The following is an 18504-nucleotide window of genomic DNA, read 5'->3' as shown; positions in this document are numbered from 1 at the left end:
CCTTTTTCCGTAAGTCCTACTACTCAGATTTTAAACTTTTTAGAATGATTCTTTCTTATTTTTCATTTCATCATCTTTTTTTGGTTCGACTTTTGGCAAGTTTTCTTCAACTTTATATTCCAAATTCTTCACTGATTCATTTCCTTCTGCTATGATTCTTTTAATTTCCAAGAGTTCTTTTTCTCTGCATCAGCATCTTCTTTTAAAATATGAAGAATTTGGAATTCCAAATGCTTATCAGGTACCAGCATTTGAAACTATGCCTGTAAAAAAAAAAAAAAAAATTGTGTTTTTCCCCTGGTAACTAAAATTTCTTTTAAGAATCTTTCCAGGAACAAACTCAGTTTTCAGCCTTAAGACCAGGCACAGCAGGCCAAGCTGATGAGGGCACATGCAGAGGTAGGCGTTTTCTCTGCAGTCTTTATTGTATTAATGTGACATCTTCTCTTGCCTCTATGATGTTGGTAATTATAGTTTTTGTGAAGTTCTCTACTGCTCCCTACATTGTCTCTATTTCTTGTGAGGTTGTTTGTTGTTGTTGTTTGTCTCATTTTGTTTCTGTTTTTCACGTTTCAAACTTTCTCAAATATCTGGTGATCCTTAGTGGTCTTTTTTTAATTTAAAAGTGCCACACTAAAAAGCTGACCAGAAGCTCTGTGTGTGTGGTCAGGGCTGCGGGACTGGCAGATTTTACAAGAAAAGGATTGAGAGTAATCTGTCCATTGTATTTAAAGAACCCTAAATAGCAATATCTATGGGCCTTTGCTCATGGGCTATTCAACTGACAGAGAGACTCCTCTCTCCTTACAACTAGGGAGTATAACCCTAGCTTGCCAGTACTGTGGGAACCCACAAAAAAATTAGGGTGAGGAGTAGTGATCTCATTGTTCAGTATGTAGACTTTCTGTTTCATACCCTCTGTTTCACAATATGCCCATCTCAGCTTGGCCTGCTATGTCTGGGTCAATCAGGTCTAACAATTGAGTTTGTTCCTGGAAAGATCCTTAAAAGGAATTTTAGTTACCAGGGGAAAAAAATAAAATAAAACACTTTTTTTTTACAGGCATAGTTTCAAATGTTGGACATTTAGAAAAGTTTTAACACGTTCATAATTACACTTATCAGGAATCCTTGGGATCTAGTAGGCACTGGAATTCAGAATTCTTCATATTTTAGAAAAGCAATATGCTGACTAAATCGTACATTACATGACATCCACAGCAGGGTCAGGGCAGCTCTTCATAATTATATGGAGAAATATTTCTGCCACAAAACAAATAAATATTTAAACTAAGTAGGTTAAAGATATATAAATAGACTCACATCAGTCCAGGTCAGGTTTTGACACCAAACAGATTAAAAATAAAACTTGGTTTTCACAGACTTTTATATTTGGAAATTGTAGACAAGGGATTGTGTACGCATTTCCTATGTGTTTCCTACACTTCCTTTCACATTAGGGGTGTTCTCATAGGCATTTTGTCATGCTGGCGGCTGCTTGAGTAAAAAGCAGCAGTTCAATCTTGGGCTTGTCATCCCTGAGGCTCATTTCCTATGAGACACCTAAGGAAATCTGTTGAGTAGATGAGTGAACATATGAGTGTGGAGTTCAGAGAAAAGGTCTGGGATGGAGCTATAGATTGAGGGCTGTCCACATGTAGATGGCAGGGGATCACCAGGGAAGGAGGCGACAGAGAAGAGGCCATGTCCAAGGGCTGCTTCCTGGGTGCCCCAAAATAAACAAGTAAAGATGAGCCAACTAAGGAAACTGAGAAGGAAAAGCCAGTGAGAGACAAGAACCAAAGAGAGTGATATTCCAGAAGCCAAGAAGAGATACTTTTTGAAGGGGATATTGAATAATCAACTATAATATGCTGCTGATAAAGGAAGATTGTTGGGACTGAGATTTTACCATTGGATATGGCAATGCGGAGGTCCCTGGTGAACCCGACAGGCGTAGTTTTTGTGGCGTTATGAATGCAAACAGTGATTATGCTGGGTTTAAATAATGAGAGAAGAGGAACTGCAGGGAGCAAGCACACATGACTCAAGGAGCAGAGAAATGAGATAGTAGTTGAAGGGATAGATGAGGTCAGGGAAAATGTGCCTGTGTGTATGTGTGTGGAGAGGAGAAAGAACAGCCAACAGCCACAGATGGAGAGGGAGGGAGGGAGAGGGTAGGGGAGAGAGGGGAGGTACGGGACAGGGAGAGAGAGAAAGGGTTGAGTAGAGAAACATTGGAAAGAAGGGAGAATTACTGGAGTCATGTCCCTAATTACAGGAACAAAATGCAGTGCAAGTGGAAGGGTTGGTCTTATATAGGAGCAGAAACAATTCATTATCCAGACTAACAAGCAGAAAGTAGAATACAGGACAGAGATTTGGTAGTGAAAAGGTAGTAGAAAAGTATTCTTCTGCCATTATTTTCTCATGTGAGTGGGAAACAAGGTTCTCAACTGAGATTAAGGATGAAGAGGAGGTGTTAAAGGACTGAAGAGAGAAAAAAGGTGCAAGACAGTCATCTAGATTAGAGAGGATGAATGGCAGCAATTCTCAACCAAGGCTGCCCATTGGAATGACTGTGGAGCTTTGAGGGGCGGATGCACAGATCCATCCCACAAAGAATCTGATTTCATTAATTTGGGGTGGAATTTAGGCAGCAGTACTTTTTATAATTCCCCCAGGTGATGCTAGTACAAACCAGAGTTGAGACCCACCAGAAATGAAGTAAGACGATCTGACAATCTGACACCAAAGTCCACTTACGGGCCATGGTCATGAATTCAAGGGGACTAATCAGGACGATGATGTGCTTGTCTACAGTCACATTCAGCTGTGTGGAAGAGGCCTGGTGTACAGCAAGAAAGCTGGATTTAACTTGGGTTAAGTGAAATACCTACCTGTAAAGCATATAACATGCCTGGACATGGTAAGAGCTCAATAAACAAAACCTGCTGTGTGTATTTTTATCACCAGTTAAGTGACATAATCCATCCAGGTAGCAAATATAATTTTGTTTTTATCTCATCCAAACGATTCACCCAATTTGTGTACATCATACGATTTTTAAAGTCATTCGCAAATAACTAAAATCACAAATGTATATCCCTGAATATCAAGGAGTCTCCTCAGGGGTGTGTGTGTTTGACATGGAGCACTTCACAGGTCACCCCGTCTACCTGCCCTCCCTGTGTCCCAACTTGATAAGAGTTTTGTGCCAAAGTTTTGTGAAGTCCCCTCCAGTCCACATCACTTGAAGCCTACATTTTAGGAGTTCCACATGTGCAATTCTTGTCTGGTAATCTGTTCTACTTCCTCTTTCACCCTTGACCCTGGCCCCGAGCCTGGAGAGAGCTCTGCGATGGTACGTGCCATCTCAACACCCTCTGTCCAAGTCAAGCCTGCCTGGGTCCATGTCCACCCAACTGATGGAGAAGGGCTGCAGACTCTATCTTGAGCCAAACGGTGTGGGCTCCAATGCCAGCAGAGGGCATAAGCCCTGTGGGCTCACCTGCTGAGGGGGCCCCTACTATCAGCTCCTGCCTCCTCCCACAACGGTTTGATCTAATGTCAAATCCCTGTGTGAACCTCCTTCAGTCTGGTCTTGCTCTTCTCCCCACCCCCCACCCTAACTGCCTGCAAACTCCTCTTCTGGGGGCCTCACCTCCTCTGACCCCACCCTGCCCCTGCCTCTTCCTCCCACAGCAATGCGTGCAGCTCCCATGCACCCACACCCTGATTATACAGACCTATCTCTCCTAAATGGAGGCCCCTCCAGGGAGAGGCGGGACCTGTGGAGCTTCATATCCACAGTGCTTAGCAGAGTGGCCCATTAGGTGAGCAGTAACTGAAAATAACCATTGACAAGTGCTGTGACATTAAAAATTACTTCCATTTAGCCCTGGCTGGTGGGTCTCAGTGGATTGAGTGCCAGCCTGCAAACCAAAAGGTCACTGGTTCGATTCACATTCAGGGCACATGCCAGGGGTGTGGGCCACGCCCCCAGTTGGGGGTGTGTGAGAGGCAACCGATCGATGTTGCACATCAGTGTTTCCCTCTTTCTCCCTCCCTTCCCCTCTCTCTAAAAATAAATAAAATCTTTTAAAAATTACTACCATATATTGATCACTAACCACATAGCGGCACTAGGCTAAGCACTAGATAAGCACTCACACAATGCTATGAGGTAGAAATGATCCGTGCAGGTTACAGACGAGAAACTGAGGGTCAGAGAATTTCCCAAGTTCACACAGCTGACAAGTGCCACATCTAGAATTAAACTCCAGTCTATTGGCTGCAAAGCATGTGGGGGTTTTTCCCAATATGATAAAGACTTTCTCTGGAAGCTGACACTGCAAATAGCATGGAAAAGGCAGTGGGTGGCCCCCCAGCCCTCCCACTGGGAGTCACCAGAACTGCCTGGGACACAAGGGTAGAAATCTTCCAGTGCAGAAGCATTTCCCTGGGGCGTGCCTTTCTTCTACCTCCTCCTCACCCATTCTTCCCTCTTCTCCAAATTTACAGGCCAGAATAAGATGTTTATTGTGTAGAGCAAAAAGGAACCAGCCCAAAGCCTGTAGCAGGAAGCACCTTCTGGGGATTTCATACTAATGTTCTCATGAACCACCCCCAGTTCAGGCCCTAGGCCAGCACCTTCCCAACACTGCACAATTGACAAAGGTAATCCCCGCAGTCTGCTCAGACGTATGATGATTCAGCCTAATTGCCTTAAGCAGAGCTCCCTCAGTGTCTTCCTCTCTAACCTGAGACACACTCCCATGACCCTGGCTCCTAATAGGATAAGAAAAGCAAGAGCAAGTTCCCAAACCTGACTCCCCACCAGGGCTCAGCTCCATGGATCAGCCCAGAGAATATTCCCTACTGCGTCTTGCTGCTCATCTCTCACTCAAGGCCAGAGATGACAGATAGAAAAAAGACTGTCCGGTAGTCCTGGAGGACCGACCAGAGCCCCAGGTGTTCCCCACCATGGGTTCCTGCAGCCTCACCTTACCTAGAGAGCACCAGCTCATGCCTACTAGTGGGTGAGTGCACCCTGGTCTCAGTGGGCAGACAGTGTGCATCCTGAGAGCTGAGCTCACTCCAGGAGGCCTCCTAAGGGGTATACACTGTGCTGGGCCCAGGGCTGTGCAGAGAATCCAGTTAGCATCTTGCCATTCAGGAGGCCATTGTCTCACATAGCTACCTTCATATAACAGTGAGCACAGTAGAAGAGAACAATGTATTCTCTTTCTTGTGGATGCCGTGGCATTGAGGAGCTCATCCTGAGCTGAGAATGAGCTAAAAGGCCAGTGCTGGGCATAGTAAAGACACCAGAGAGATGAGGAAGGAACTGATCACTGCAGCAGTAAGAAGTTGGCTCTCTCAGAAAGCACCCCCCATCCCCACTACCCCAACACACAACACACACACAGGGCTTTTGGACCCCCAGCAGCACAGGAGGTCCCATCCCAGACCCTAAAACAAGCCTGATCCTTCCTGAAGCAAATGTAAGTTGCCTCAGGCCACAATAGCTCAGTGCTGAGGTCTGGCTGCTGGCCCACCCTGATTTGTTGCTTCAGAGACTTATTGCTTTGAGGCCAGGGCCTGCTTTGTCCTCATCAGTATTCCTGGAGAAAAAAACCCCTGTTTCAGAGTTCCCTGACAACTTTGTCCCTCCTAACCCTTTTCTAGACCATGAGCCTCTCTGCCAGACACACGCAGCAGGGGCCTGCTCACCTGGCATTGCTTCCTGTAGGCTGGCAGGTCTGGAACACTCTCCTTTGCCCTGTGTTACTCACTGAGTGTTGACGGCCATCCCAGCTCAACTTTCTGACCCAGACTTTCCCAGCAACCCGGAAGGCAGGCAGACTGCTGGCCTCCCTCCCTTGCTGCTCCCTCCCACCACAGCCCCCAGCTGGTTGTCTGAGTCAGGAGAGCACAACTTCTTGCCTGTTGACCAAGGTGTTTGTTGCAAGCCTGCAGGAACCATGTCAATGACTGTGGGAGTTTTATAAACACTGTTGGTACTTTAACAGATGTCTGTAAGTTCACAGAAGAGCAAGGTGCGTGTCATCAATAACAAACCCTCTGTGTTGCTCTTTTATACTTTCTCATCTTTTCACATCTATGATCTAATTTATATATAAAAACAAATCTGTGGGTAGACAGCCCCACCATTATTCTCTTTTATGGAGAAGGAAATTAGGGTTCATATTAAGTAGCTTGGGGTTACACTGCTGCTGGATAGCAGAATCTGAAACAAGTTTAATTTTGTATGTTTACCTAACGATTTACCTATAAAATGTACATATAAACTATATTTATATTTCATAGGTCTACTGTATGTAAATATATAAAATATATTTACCTATAAAATGGTAACCTATAAACAGATTAATGTTTATTTCTATTTTTATACTTTACATTCACAAAGTTGGCTAATTTCGATCTCCTGGGCACTACAAGTCACAGCCCAGAAGAACTGTGGGCTTGGGAGTGAGTACAGGCAGTTCAGGGGTTCAGATCACAATCTCACTGCTGTGGGCCAGATAAACCTCTTTCTCTTTACTTTAGTTCCTCATCTGTACCATAGGGCTAATTATATCCATTCTGTGAACTGTTGGGCAGCCTAGAGATATCTCTGGGTCATACTTGGTACCTGCAGGCACTTAATGAACAGTAGCTACCCTTTCATTCATCTTTCCATTCTCTGACCATAACAAATTATATCCCATTACCCAGAAATGCTGCATACTTTCACTCCTCCAGGCATTTTGTGTTGTTTGAATGCCCTTTCTTCATTCTCAACCATCAGCACTGTTCTCATCCTCCAACAACCAGTTCAACTCTATCTCTTTTGTGATACCTTCCCCATTGTTTTCTGGACCCAACACCCAAGTGTTCATCTGATTTATAAAGTGTTTTGTTCTGCCTACAGTTTGGTGTTCACATAACTGACTTGCGAACCTCCCCACGAAAAAGTGCTATCTTGTTCCATACCCCTCTTCACACCCTGAGTATTAGAATTTCACAGAAAACCATGGTGGTTTTATTCAAATAAGACCAGCTCATTATTTTTTTAATCAATCAACACTAGATTATACAAAGCTATATGTCACCTAAGATCCCTCCAACCACAAAAAAAAAAAAAAAAAAAGATTAATATCATTCTTCACATGTTTCTACATTTTCATATGGATAGAAGTGTGGAAGATGAAAGAATGCATGAAAGAAGAATGGATGGAATTGCTTTATAAAATAGGTATATTTTATTTTTATACTTTATTTTATTTTAATTCTACAGAAAAGAAAAATAACGGAAAAGCTGAACTGTTAACACATTTCTCCCCCAAAAGAATCCTTAAAGATCCTTCCAAGTGTGTGTGTGTACACACACATATACATATTATATATAATATTATATATACAACATATAAAATATGTATTATATATATAATTGAAAGGTCGGAGCCATGACTTTAACACCCTGTTTAGTCAGCATGAGACAGGGAAAGTTAGTGTGGTCTCGTACTTTCTCCTGGAGCTCTTCGTTTCTCTTACATTCTTTTTACTTTGTCACTTTCTATTTCTTAAGCTTAATGCCCACCTTATTTAGCTTTGCTCTGTTTGAGTGGATAAAGGGCTCACCAAATGACCTGTAACCAAGCCTTCCTAAATTTGCTTTAGATTAATCTTTTCCATCATCAAGTAGGTTTTCCCAAGATGGACTCATATGGGCTGTATTCCCTGAGTTCTTGCATGTACAAGAATAGCTACCTACTTACCTTTGCAGAGTGATTAATTAAGTGTAAAATCTTTAGTCACACTGCCTCTCCCTCAGAATTCTATTATATCTCTTCTCTGTGTTCTCAAGTTTTTCTCCTCCTGCAGATCAAGACTGAGGGCAACGTGACTTTTTTCCTTGTGGCAGAGATGAATTGCTCCCAGCATGCAGTTCCTACTTTTTCTTTCAGTAACAGAAAAACCCTGAATTTTAAGAGAGCCCATGGCCACCCAGCTAGAAATGTTTTCTCAGCCTCCTTTGCAGCCAAGTAGGTCCGTTTAACTCTGTAATTTGATCAAGGGAAGTGGCATGTGTTTCCACAGATGCCCAGTTACCCTTCTGAGAGATAATTTTTGTATGATTTTCTCTGATTAATTTCATTTTTTCTCACCATATAACCTTCTTCAAACATTCCCTCTCTGTTAGTAATTTAGTTTTCAGTATATTCTACTTTGTTCCTTTATTAACTTTTTCTCTAATGAGGTTATGTGTACCCTCAATTTTTTTTCCTTAGCTCTGTGTTGGCCTTTTTATTTCTTTCTATAGTTGCATCATCTTGTTTTTGCACTCTCAGGGTTTTCAATACACTTTATTTTGCATGAATGAATGAATGAATGAATGAGTACCGCTGCTGCCTCTCCCACCCAAGAGCCAACTCCAACACAGAAATTATGTTGGGGTTGGGGCGAATGGGGCGAAGGTATCCCAATTATCATTGGGTGAGACAGAATAATTTTACTCATTTGTCAGGCCTTCTATCTTCCTGATGCTACTACTTATCCTTCAGCTCAAAGAGACAGCTCAAAGTCCACCTGCTCCAGATTCTTCCAACCCATATTGATTACTTCCTCTCCAGTCTCTGAAGGGCTTCTCTAAACTAAAGGATTCACAGGTAATGCCTGGGCTACTAAATAAACCTGGAACTTTTGAGAAGGGGGATGAACCTTCCCCCTCTCTCTTGTCATGCATGGTTGGGCACATAAGGGTTTTTTGTTTGTTTAAGATTTCTGGACTACTGATTTTCTGAATGAAAGGGAGTGCAAAAGCTAGAAACAAGACTAAGGAGAGGCTTCAACACTAGGCCTACTCATCTCCATTTAACAAGAAGTTGGAAAACACTATGAGGCAAGTGGAAGAAAGAGGATTCAGCGAGAGTATTACCCTTGATAGATTAATAGAGAAGAAACAAGCACCTGAGCCAGCAAACAAAACCTTCCCAACCTGCCTCTGCAGGCACGGCTGGCGGGCTGAGCAAACCCACATCCAAGTCCAAGCGCCTCTACTCAATCGCTGTCTGACTTTGAACAAATTGCCAAGGCTTCCTCAGTCTTTGTTTCCTCTTCTATTAAATGGTGACAATAATAGTATATGTCACATAGAGAGGTTATGAAAATTATATGAGATGCTGCATATAATGGTTCCAGCCTCATCCCATACCACTTCCTGCCTTGTGTGTTTCTCTCTAGGAATATCAACCTATTAGTAGTTCCCCACAATAATATACGAGCCATTCTTTACCCCACATCTTTGCTCCTGCAGCCCCTTCTCCTTCAAATGCACCTCTTCTAGGGGCTGAACGCTACACCCTCTAAGTTCCAGCTTAAGCATCACCTCCTGCAGGAAGCTTTCCCAAACCACTGCACCTTTTTCCCAGCCTCTGTGTATCCTCAAATCATTATATTTATCACACCATATTATAATTAATATCTGCATGTCCACTGCACTAAGCTCTTGAAGGAACAGAACTGCGAGAATATTTGGGTCTATATTCTAAAAATGAGCATTGTGCATGGGTTACAGTAAGCACTCAATGTTTGTTGAATAAGTAAAAGGAACAAAGACTCTGAGAAGAGAGAAAGAGGGTGACATAAGAAGCTAGTCTGCCACTAAGTTTCAAGGCCCTGCTAGACACATTGAATACGTGTATGCATATACACAATGTGTGTTCTCAATGCCTAGCACATACTAGGCACTCAATGAGTCTTTGATGAATGAAGTTAATATTAAATAAACTTACAAAAGAAGAAATTGTTTAAGAGCCTAGAAGCACTGCTGCAGATAAGCCCTTAACAATGCTGATATTGAGTTCCATTTACAAGCTAAAGACATTTAAGGTAACTGACTAGTGGTACCCACCAATCTGTGGCCATGCTCACTAGCAGTGTTTGTTTCCAGTCATAACCAAATAATGAGTACAAGTGGATATCAGAGCTGTAAAGGTCAAGCAAAAAAGTAAAAGAAAAAGAAAAGAAGGAAGGAAGGAAGGAAGGAAGGAAGGAAGGAAGGAAGGAAGGAAGGAAGGAAGGAAACCAGGCTCAATGCAAATAACTCTGACCAAAAAAGGAAATAAGCAAATGTAAGCTGGATCCACATGTCATGTTATTCATGTGACTGGCCACTGAGTTCTTTCCAATCATATATTCTAGGGGTAGAAAGCTTCCATAGTCCCTGTAAGGAGAAATTCAGGCAAGCCCACAATGAAACACAAGGACAAAGCCTTCTCACACCTAAAGGACTGGGTAATTTTAGCAGTGAGAAAATCTATAACGATGTAGGAAAAAATTACACCCAATACCAGCTTCACTACTTGGCAACACTGAATCTCAGGGTGAGTCTCTACCACTCTCTAACGCTTAGTTTTTCAACTGCAAATGGAGCTAATGATATGAGGACACCAAATGTCACTGTGGGGACTAAATGAGAGAACACACAGAGTGCCTCCTTAGGCCCAGGTGCACAGCAAAAGCCAGAAGGTGCTAAACTTGTCATGTTTCCCTCACCAAGATTGGCTGAGACTTAAGTCCAAGAGGCTTTTCCTCATCTGCAGGAAGGAAAGGGCCAAGCACTCAACATGGTGGGTGCTGTCAACTCCAGCTCAGAGACTCTTCCAGAGGTTGCAAAGGGTAGAGTGTTCCTAAAATTAAAGCCGAATGACGTCTCAGCACTGCGCTAGCGATACTAAGAGATGGATGCAAATTTAGAAAGACTATAATAAAAAAAAATTACAATCATCCTCCTGGGACATGTAGTTCTTTTCTGGTTGCCAGATTTCCTGGTCATCTAAAGTGTATGTGATATATTTATTCCTGTGGAAATAATTGATGAATATAGAGTCAAGCAGAGCTGAAGCCAAGGACAGACAGGAGGAGGGTTGCCAAGATCCAGAGGGAAACAATGTTTAAGTCTCCTTTAAAGGTTTCCATTTTATTTCATCTTTCAGAGCAGGTGAAAACTGCTCCAGCTACGTTGTGCATAACTTCTCCCACCCACTCAGTCTGATTTTGGTTCTTTCTGCTTCTTACCTTGTAGTCAGAGAGAGTCATGAACTCTCAAAGCTGGAAGGGGCATTTTAGGTCAACCTCCGTGCAAAGCCGGAATCCTTTGTTGGTAAATACTCTTCACTTGCAACTTTTGCTTGGCTATTCCCGTGACAGGAAGTCCGCTGCCTTGTGACATAGCTTGTTCCATGGTTGGGCAGTTCATTTGGCAATGTTCTTCCTTATCTGTGATCCCACAACTTCTCCTCCCTGACATCAGCCACTCAGAGTGACTCTAATTCTTCTCCCACATGAAGAAGGTGCCTGTTATTTTATCTGCTGCTGGCTGGAAAAGCCCAGTTTTCACAGTTACTCTACCTCCAATATGGTGTCTGAAACCTCAGCTTCTAAGTAGTCCATTCTGGGGTTGCTTCATTTTATCATGATCTGTGTGGGACCCAGAGAAACATAAGACTCCAGATGGGTCTGTACCACCTGACACAGAGCAGAACTGGCACAGTCCCTCCTCCAGAGCCTGAGATCAAATATTCCTCTTTTTGGCTTCTCTCTCCTCCCGCACTCAAGTATCAGTCCTCCCATTAGGCCCCCAATGACCCTGGGAACAGACACAAACTTGGAAGTGCCAGAAACAAGTGGAAAAAGGAGGGGATGACGCAGCTCAGTTTTTGGCCCAAGAAGCTGAGGGCACCCGACCAGGCAGGCTGCCTCTAAAAATAGCCTTCCCTCCCAACAGTCAGCCTCTTACTAACTTCCTGGGAGCCCTTCCTTCCAGCTCTCCAGGGTGTGGTCCTCGGTGTCCCGACGCCCGTTCTCTTGCCGCCCCTTCCCAAGTTCGATGGACTGGCTTCATTTAGGCACGGGCATTGACAACCATTGTTCCATAAGGCCAAGGTCACTTATAAATACATTTTTTTATGGAAATAGATTAATGTCTGTCAACAGAAGACTGATGAAGTAAACCTATCCATAATATGGAATGCAAAACAGTTGTGAAAAAAATAATATGTATACACTCATAATGGAAATACCTCTAAGGCATCCGGTAACATGAAAAAGGCAAATTTGTAAGGTGGCAGTCATAATGTAATCCATTTACTGAGTTTTTAAAATATATCTGGGGGAAATGAAGGCAAAAGGTGATGGGTGATTTTTTTTTTTAACCCTCTTTGAAGACTCTAAAAGCAAAGAGATTTCATGTATTATTTATGTGAATAAGCTCCCTGACCTATACCTTTCACCCTTTGCCATTCGGCGATCTCACAGCTGGAAGGGCCTAGAGAGCTGAGAGCCGAGTCCCTGAGGTGCCATGCCCAGGGTGGCCTGACTCTTACCCCAGGCCACACCAACAGCGAGTAACAGCAGGAAACACACGTCACAGTGCAGGCCCTAACATAATGCGAGGCCCAGTGGATTAAAGAGCGGGTTTTCATTTGATTACTAAATCAAATGGACATTTTTCCGTTAGTTGAGTCAAAAATTCCTACTTGTGTGTAACAGTGAGTTAGAAGAGACCAAGACTCATCCAAAAAAGAGTGGGAAAGGGGAGCCTGTCTCTACCCATGGAGGACAAGCACAGGCATGGTTGACAGGGCCCTACCGTCTCTGGGCTTCCTTGCCTTCAGCCATAAATCAGAGGTAAAGGGCTGAGTGAGGAGGGATGGGAGAGATGTGCAAGCATGGGGTGCTCTGTGTGCTAGGTGTTCACCTGAGCCATGGCCTCCCCCTCAGAACGAGAGACCGGTGGTAACAGTACCCGAATACATCCTGCCGTGGGGGCCATCAGTCTGTGACCTCGATTCCATGTGTATGGATACTTTGTTTCTCAGGGAGAGAACGCTGGGTTTAAGTTTGATTCATATCCAACTAATAGGGAGCTGCCGGGCTGTCTCCTGGGTTACTCATTTGATACTCACCAAATTCTTATAGATGTGCTCAAAGAAGTTCAGAAGTCATTTGTCAAAAGCCCACATCTGGTTATGAGTGGAGCCCATGACGCCTCCTGACTCTAAATTCCCTCTACCCTGTCTCTTTAGGGCACAGGACCTGGCAGGAAAACTCATGTGAGCAGGAAAGCCTAGGTTCTCCGGTTGGCACTCTCTGTCCCTCTTGCCTCTGTCTCTCTCTGTCTGTCCCTCACACACATACATGCACACATAATAATGACAGCAGAAACAGGCTCCTAGAGAAGCACAACAATACCTCAAATATGCATCAAGCAACTCAGTGAGACATTTATGGCTGGGCTGATGTCACACATGTGCTTCAGAGTAACCTGGGTGGTGTTCAGAGTTTTAGATGGGACATGAGTTTTGATAACTGATGAAGATAAATTATTGTATACAGGGGTTCATTACACCATTTTGTACGTTTGAAATTTTCCATAATAAGACTTTTTAAATAATGCATCACATGAGTGATCATTTCTCTCTCAATTTGTCACCTGGTATGAGGTTCCACTTTAATTAATTTTCTGCCTGCTATTATGGTAAGAAAAATATTAGGACCAAAAGTTTCTACAGCTCATAAAAATCCCAATTACAACAATAATAGCTATCACTTACCGAGTGCTTCCTGTATACCTGGCACTACACTGGGCTCTTTAGCTATGGTTTTATTTAATCCTTACAACGGCCCAGTGAAGCAAGGAAATGAGCTTAAGTAATTTGTCCATGTCTACACTGGTGATAATTTATTAAATCCTATATTACTTGTGCTCTTAATTTCTACTGTTCCCACAACATAGACTACTTAAGTATTTTAAGACTTTCTACATAATTGGGACTAAACCTATAGTCTTTTTAAATGATAATAGCCTTTAAAGTGTGTCTCAGTCATTCTAATTTTAGGATTCTACCCCTTGGACGTTATCTGAACTACAAATAGAGATTTATTTGCAAGCATGTTAATCTGAGAGGCAATTACAATAGGGAAAAAATAAGAAGCACTGGGCTCTTCAGTAGTGGCCCTCATCCAGGAAGCCTTCCTTTCCCACGGCTCCTATCTCAGTGGCGCCACCCCTCCTCTTGGTCCACAGCATCGTGCACTAGACCAGGCTTTTGTTACCCTGACTCTCCCATCATACTGTGAACTTATTAAAAGCTGAGCTCTTCTTTTATATCTTTGTTTTAGAGTGGGCCTTTGAATATGTGAGGAATGAATTAACAAATGACCTTAGAGTTGCTTATGTAATAACATATAGAAACTAAAACTGGGCTGTGAAGGTCAGTGGCTGGAGATCACAAGGGCAGGACTAGAACCAAGGCGATAGGAGGGGCACTTCCCCCTCCACCTTAGACTTAAGACTTCTTCAAAAATACGAACGGCTGGTGTTTGCCAAGCAAACAAAAAATCCAATTAGAAAATGGGCAGAGGACCTGAACAGATGCTTCTTCCAAGAAGGCAGCCTAATGGCCAACAGATATATGCAAAGATGCTCAACTTCCTTAGCTATTAGGGAAATGCACATCCAAACTATAATGAGCTACCACCTCACACCTGTTAGAGTGGCTATTAACAACAAGACAAGTAGTAACGAGTGTTGGAGAGGTTGGAGAGAAAAAGGAACTCTCATTCACTGTTGGTGAGATTGTAAACTGGTATAGCCACTATAGAAAACAGTATGGAGGTTTCTCAAAAAGTAAAGAACAGAATCACCATGTGACCTAGCAATCTGTCTTCTGAGTATCTACCTGAAAAATTTGAAAACATTTATTCACAAAGATACATACACCCCTATGTTCATTGCAGCATTATTCACAGTGGCCAAAACATGAAAACAACTGGAGTGTCCTTCAATAGAGGATTGGATAAAGAAGCTGTGGTACACATATATACAACAGAATGCTTCTCAGTCATAAGAAAAGATGAAATACTGCCATTTGCAACAACATAGACGGACCTTGAGAATATGATGCTAAGCAAAATTAGTCAGACAGAAAAGTTAAAAACCATATGATTTCACTCATATGTGAGAGATAAAACTGAAAGCAACAAATGAATAAACAGGAAAAAAAAAACTCATAGGCACAGACGATAGCAGGGTGATTAGCAAAGGGAAGGGGACAGAGGGGTAGTGAAGGGTAAAGGGGGTCCAATACATGGTGACAGAAGATGATGTGACTGTGGGTGGCGGGCACACCACGCAATATACATTTCATGTATCATAGAAATGTGCACTTGAAACTATATAATCTTATTAACCAACGTCACCCCAATAAACTTAATTTTTTAAAAATGGCTGGTGTTTGAATGCTTGAGGCGGGGGGGTGGGGAATGGGATGAAGTTGGAGGCTCCTCCCTCTACAGAGCCTTACAGAAGTGATCAGATCCCATGGGACTACCTGACCTTGGAGATGCTGAGCAGCTGACACAGAGGATGAAAGAAAAGGCAGAGCCTTAATACAGATGTAGACTGTGACATGTATATGTGAGAAGGTTAGGCAAGGCAAGCAAGAGGCAAGAGATAACTGCACATACAGTGTACAGTCACTGCCTTCAAACCATGGATTTTTTTGTTGTTGTTTCTCTACGCTTTTTTCTACTTTTCCAAATTGTCTTCAATGGACATCCTTTATTCTTATAGTCAGAATGCTAAACAAAATCTAAATCACCAAATTAATTCTGAAGGCTGACCTGACCTTTCCAACAATGACTTAGGAAATCATCCCAGTATTTAATGTGAACTATGTACCATTACATATAAACCCATGAAAAGTACATCTCTCGGAATCAGAACATATGTAGCATACATTTAGACAAGCAAGAAAAACCTTTTTGTTTTTGTTTTTCCTAATTCAGTTCTTCCTGAAAAAAAATCACGGACAGCAGGTCTGAGAAAATTCTCAGGCTCTAATGTTCCAGGAGATTACTAGGAATTTCATTAATAAATTATTCCTGTCATTTTTGTAATGCTGCCACATACACACATTTGTAGAGAGCCACATTCTCTTCGAAACCTCCCCTCTTCCACTGTCTCATTTTACCTCTCTTGTTTGACCCATGAAGAAAGGAGGGACCCTCCACCCCAGGTCAACACTGAGATAAATTTAGGTCTATTTTCTGAGAGCACGGCCTAAGGGAAGATCCAAATGTGCTCTGAGCAAGGGTCGTGGGGCAGAGAATGGGGCACGTTGTTTCCAACTCCAGGCTGGGCTCAGGACGCCCCCACCCACCCCACCTGCCTGTCAGGGACTATGGAATGAGTGAATGGAATGACTTCCGGTCTCACTCACTTGGACCTGAAAGTTCTGGTTTTGTTTTTGATTTGTTTTTTCACTAAGTTTATTTACTTTAAAGTCACATACTTCATAACAACCCAAAGGCTCTCTTTACAGTTTGGTAAATATTCCCACCTCTTTATGACTAGGTAGCACAGGGTGTACACTGCAGGGGTTATTTCCCCCTCATTGTTCACCACCACTTAAAAAGCCAGGGAGCACTCAAACCTGCCAAGAGGTCTGAACAGTCCTAAGCACAGGTTACATGACTTAATACAACTCCAGGAGATACATGCATGTTCTTCCCCACACATTATACACTGTTCCTGCTGGTTCTCAAGGAACACAGGGGAGAGGAGAGATGATCCAAACCTGCTTTCCTGACTCTAAGGCCTGAGCACCTTCCACGCCCCTAGGAACAGCCTGTGCAGACCATGGCAGAAGGGGCTCCCACTGCACAAAGAAGGAAACTGGAGCCCAAGAAGTTCAATAGCACAAAGAGCTAAGTGGGGTCTCTCTCTTCTGACTTTTTGCTGCCCCTTGTTTTATGATTATATTCAAAGCAGCTCCCTACTGGGAAATAGGAGTACGTGGGAGCACAAGGTAAGAGTAAAGTGAACCATTTAGTCAACACTAAGGAAAACTGATCCCCAATGATAACCTCACTGAATCTACCATTGGGATGTATGGCTTGGTTTAATAACCAAAACCTATTTGAACCCTTAAGGAATTCATTATCTGAGTTAAAGGGTGTTGTTATAACAACCATCATAACTTCGACTTTACTGTGCATACCAACAGAAACTCCTTTGATGCAACAGTTTCCCTTTTCACAAAAAGAGGCACTAAAAGCAGACACCTTGCTGCATGTCCTTAGGCAAGTAATTTCTCCTTGCTGGGCCTCAGTTTTCCCTTCTGCAAAAAAAAAAATAGGGTCTGACCAGATGATTTCTGAAGTTCCTTATGCCCAGGGGAATCACCATGAAAATGAAACACACTGGGAACCTTAAGAAAAGAAACGAATGTAGCCAGGAGATAACCAGGACCCCGGGGGAAAAAGCATGTTAACTTTGGGGAAACCCAACTCCAAGTGTTTTGGGGTTTGGTTTGGTTTTGTTTTCCAACTTTTCCTCTGTCAAATACAAAAATAAGCAGCTACTTACATGGAACTCTCATTAAAAATTTTAATTAAATAAAATCAATGAAAACAATGCGTTGTTATCCCACAAGTGGCTTAGGAGTAGCCTGCTAAGAGACACTTTCTTCCCAGCAGGGCCATGTCAACAACCCATGCTTATGCCCAAACAAAGGCCTTCTGGCGAGGGCATGAGAGGCAAAACATCTAAGTCTCCACACTTGGCCCTATTCCAAGGTGAGGGGAGGGGAAAGCCAGGAGAGAAAAATAACTAAGCTTATGAAAGGCTAGAAGAAGAGTAAGGAATTACTAAATCTATCTTTTTTCTCAAATGAATAAAGAACTCTTCAAAGGGATAATGGAAGGGTGCAGCTTTCAATCTGAATTACTTTCTTTGTTTAACTCTGTTCTGCCTAAAGCCACACTGCTTTTTAAGCCGACCACAGAACCCCGGTTTTGCCTTTCGTTGTCGGCCTGGCAGTGCGCAGTGTGGGAGCTGGGAGACCCATACTCAAGTCCTGTCTCTGTCACCGACCTGGGTTTAACTTGGGCAAGTTGTTGAACTCTACAGGTCTCCATTTCTCACCTATAAAATAAGACGGTTCAATGGTTGCTCCCTGGACTCTCAATAAAAGTGGTGTGGGGCTGGAAGCTCCCCACTTTTCCCCACAGACCGGTTATCTCCAGCGGTACTGGCCAAGGTGAAGCCACAGCCCAGCTGCTCAGCAAGCACTCTAAAGCAGTGGTGCCTATATTACTACTCCCGCAATCTTCCGGTTTACTCTTGCACCAACACCACCACCTAAAAGACCAATTCTTCCTCCCAAATCTCCTGCTGCTGCCTGAACAGGTCTGATCATCCAAAATCCGCAAAGCTAAGCTGAGCATATGCAAGGGATAAAAAAAAAAAAAAAAAAAGCAAAACGAACCAGAGGCCTCTCTTTTCCGACCTCGCATTTTCTCTCAAACTCAAATAGAATTGAAAATAATAGCGCCCCCACCGAGAACAGGAGGTCTCAGCTGGCCTTGCTAGTAAAAATGCAAAACGCCAAAAGGGGCCAATCACGCGAGGCAGGATAGGCGAATGGACCG

At 43.1% G+C, this 18504-nt stretch overlaps 1 protein-coding gene across 1 annotated transcript in view; it reads right to left on the bottom strand.

Moving 5' to 3' along the window:
* Nucleotides 1–11649, bottom strand: part of ST6GAL1 (ST6 beta-galactoside alpha-2,6-sialyltransferase 1) — a 116120-nt gene extending 104471 nt beyond the window's left edge. Inside the window, exon 1 of the mRNA XM_054585093.1 lies at nucleotides 11086–11649. The gene's annotated coding sequence lies outside the window, so the exon portion shown is untranslated. The remainder of the gene's footprint in view (nucleotides 1–11085) is intronic.
* Between the last annotated feature and the right edge of the window lie 6855 nt (nucleotides 11650–18504).

The sequence above is a fragment of the Pteronotus mesoamericanus genome, unplaced genomic scaffold, assembly GCF_021234165.1.
Source record: "Pteronotus mesoamericanus isolate MK-2021 breed Mesoamerican mustached bat unplaced genomic scaffold, CSHL_Meso_final contig_82, whole genome shotgun sequence".
Taxonomy (NCBI): Eukaryota; Metazoa; Chordata; class Mammalia; order Chiroptera; family Mormoopidae; genus Pteronotus; species Pteronotus mesoamericanus.
Note: the sequence above shows the minus strand (reverse complement) of the source record. Positions and strands in the feature narration are given on the sequence as shown.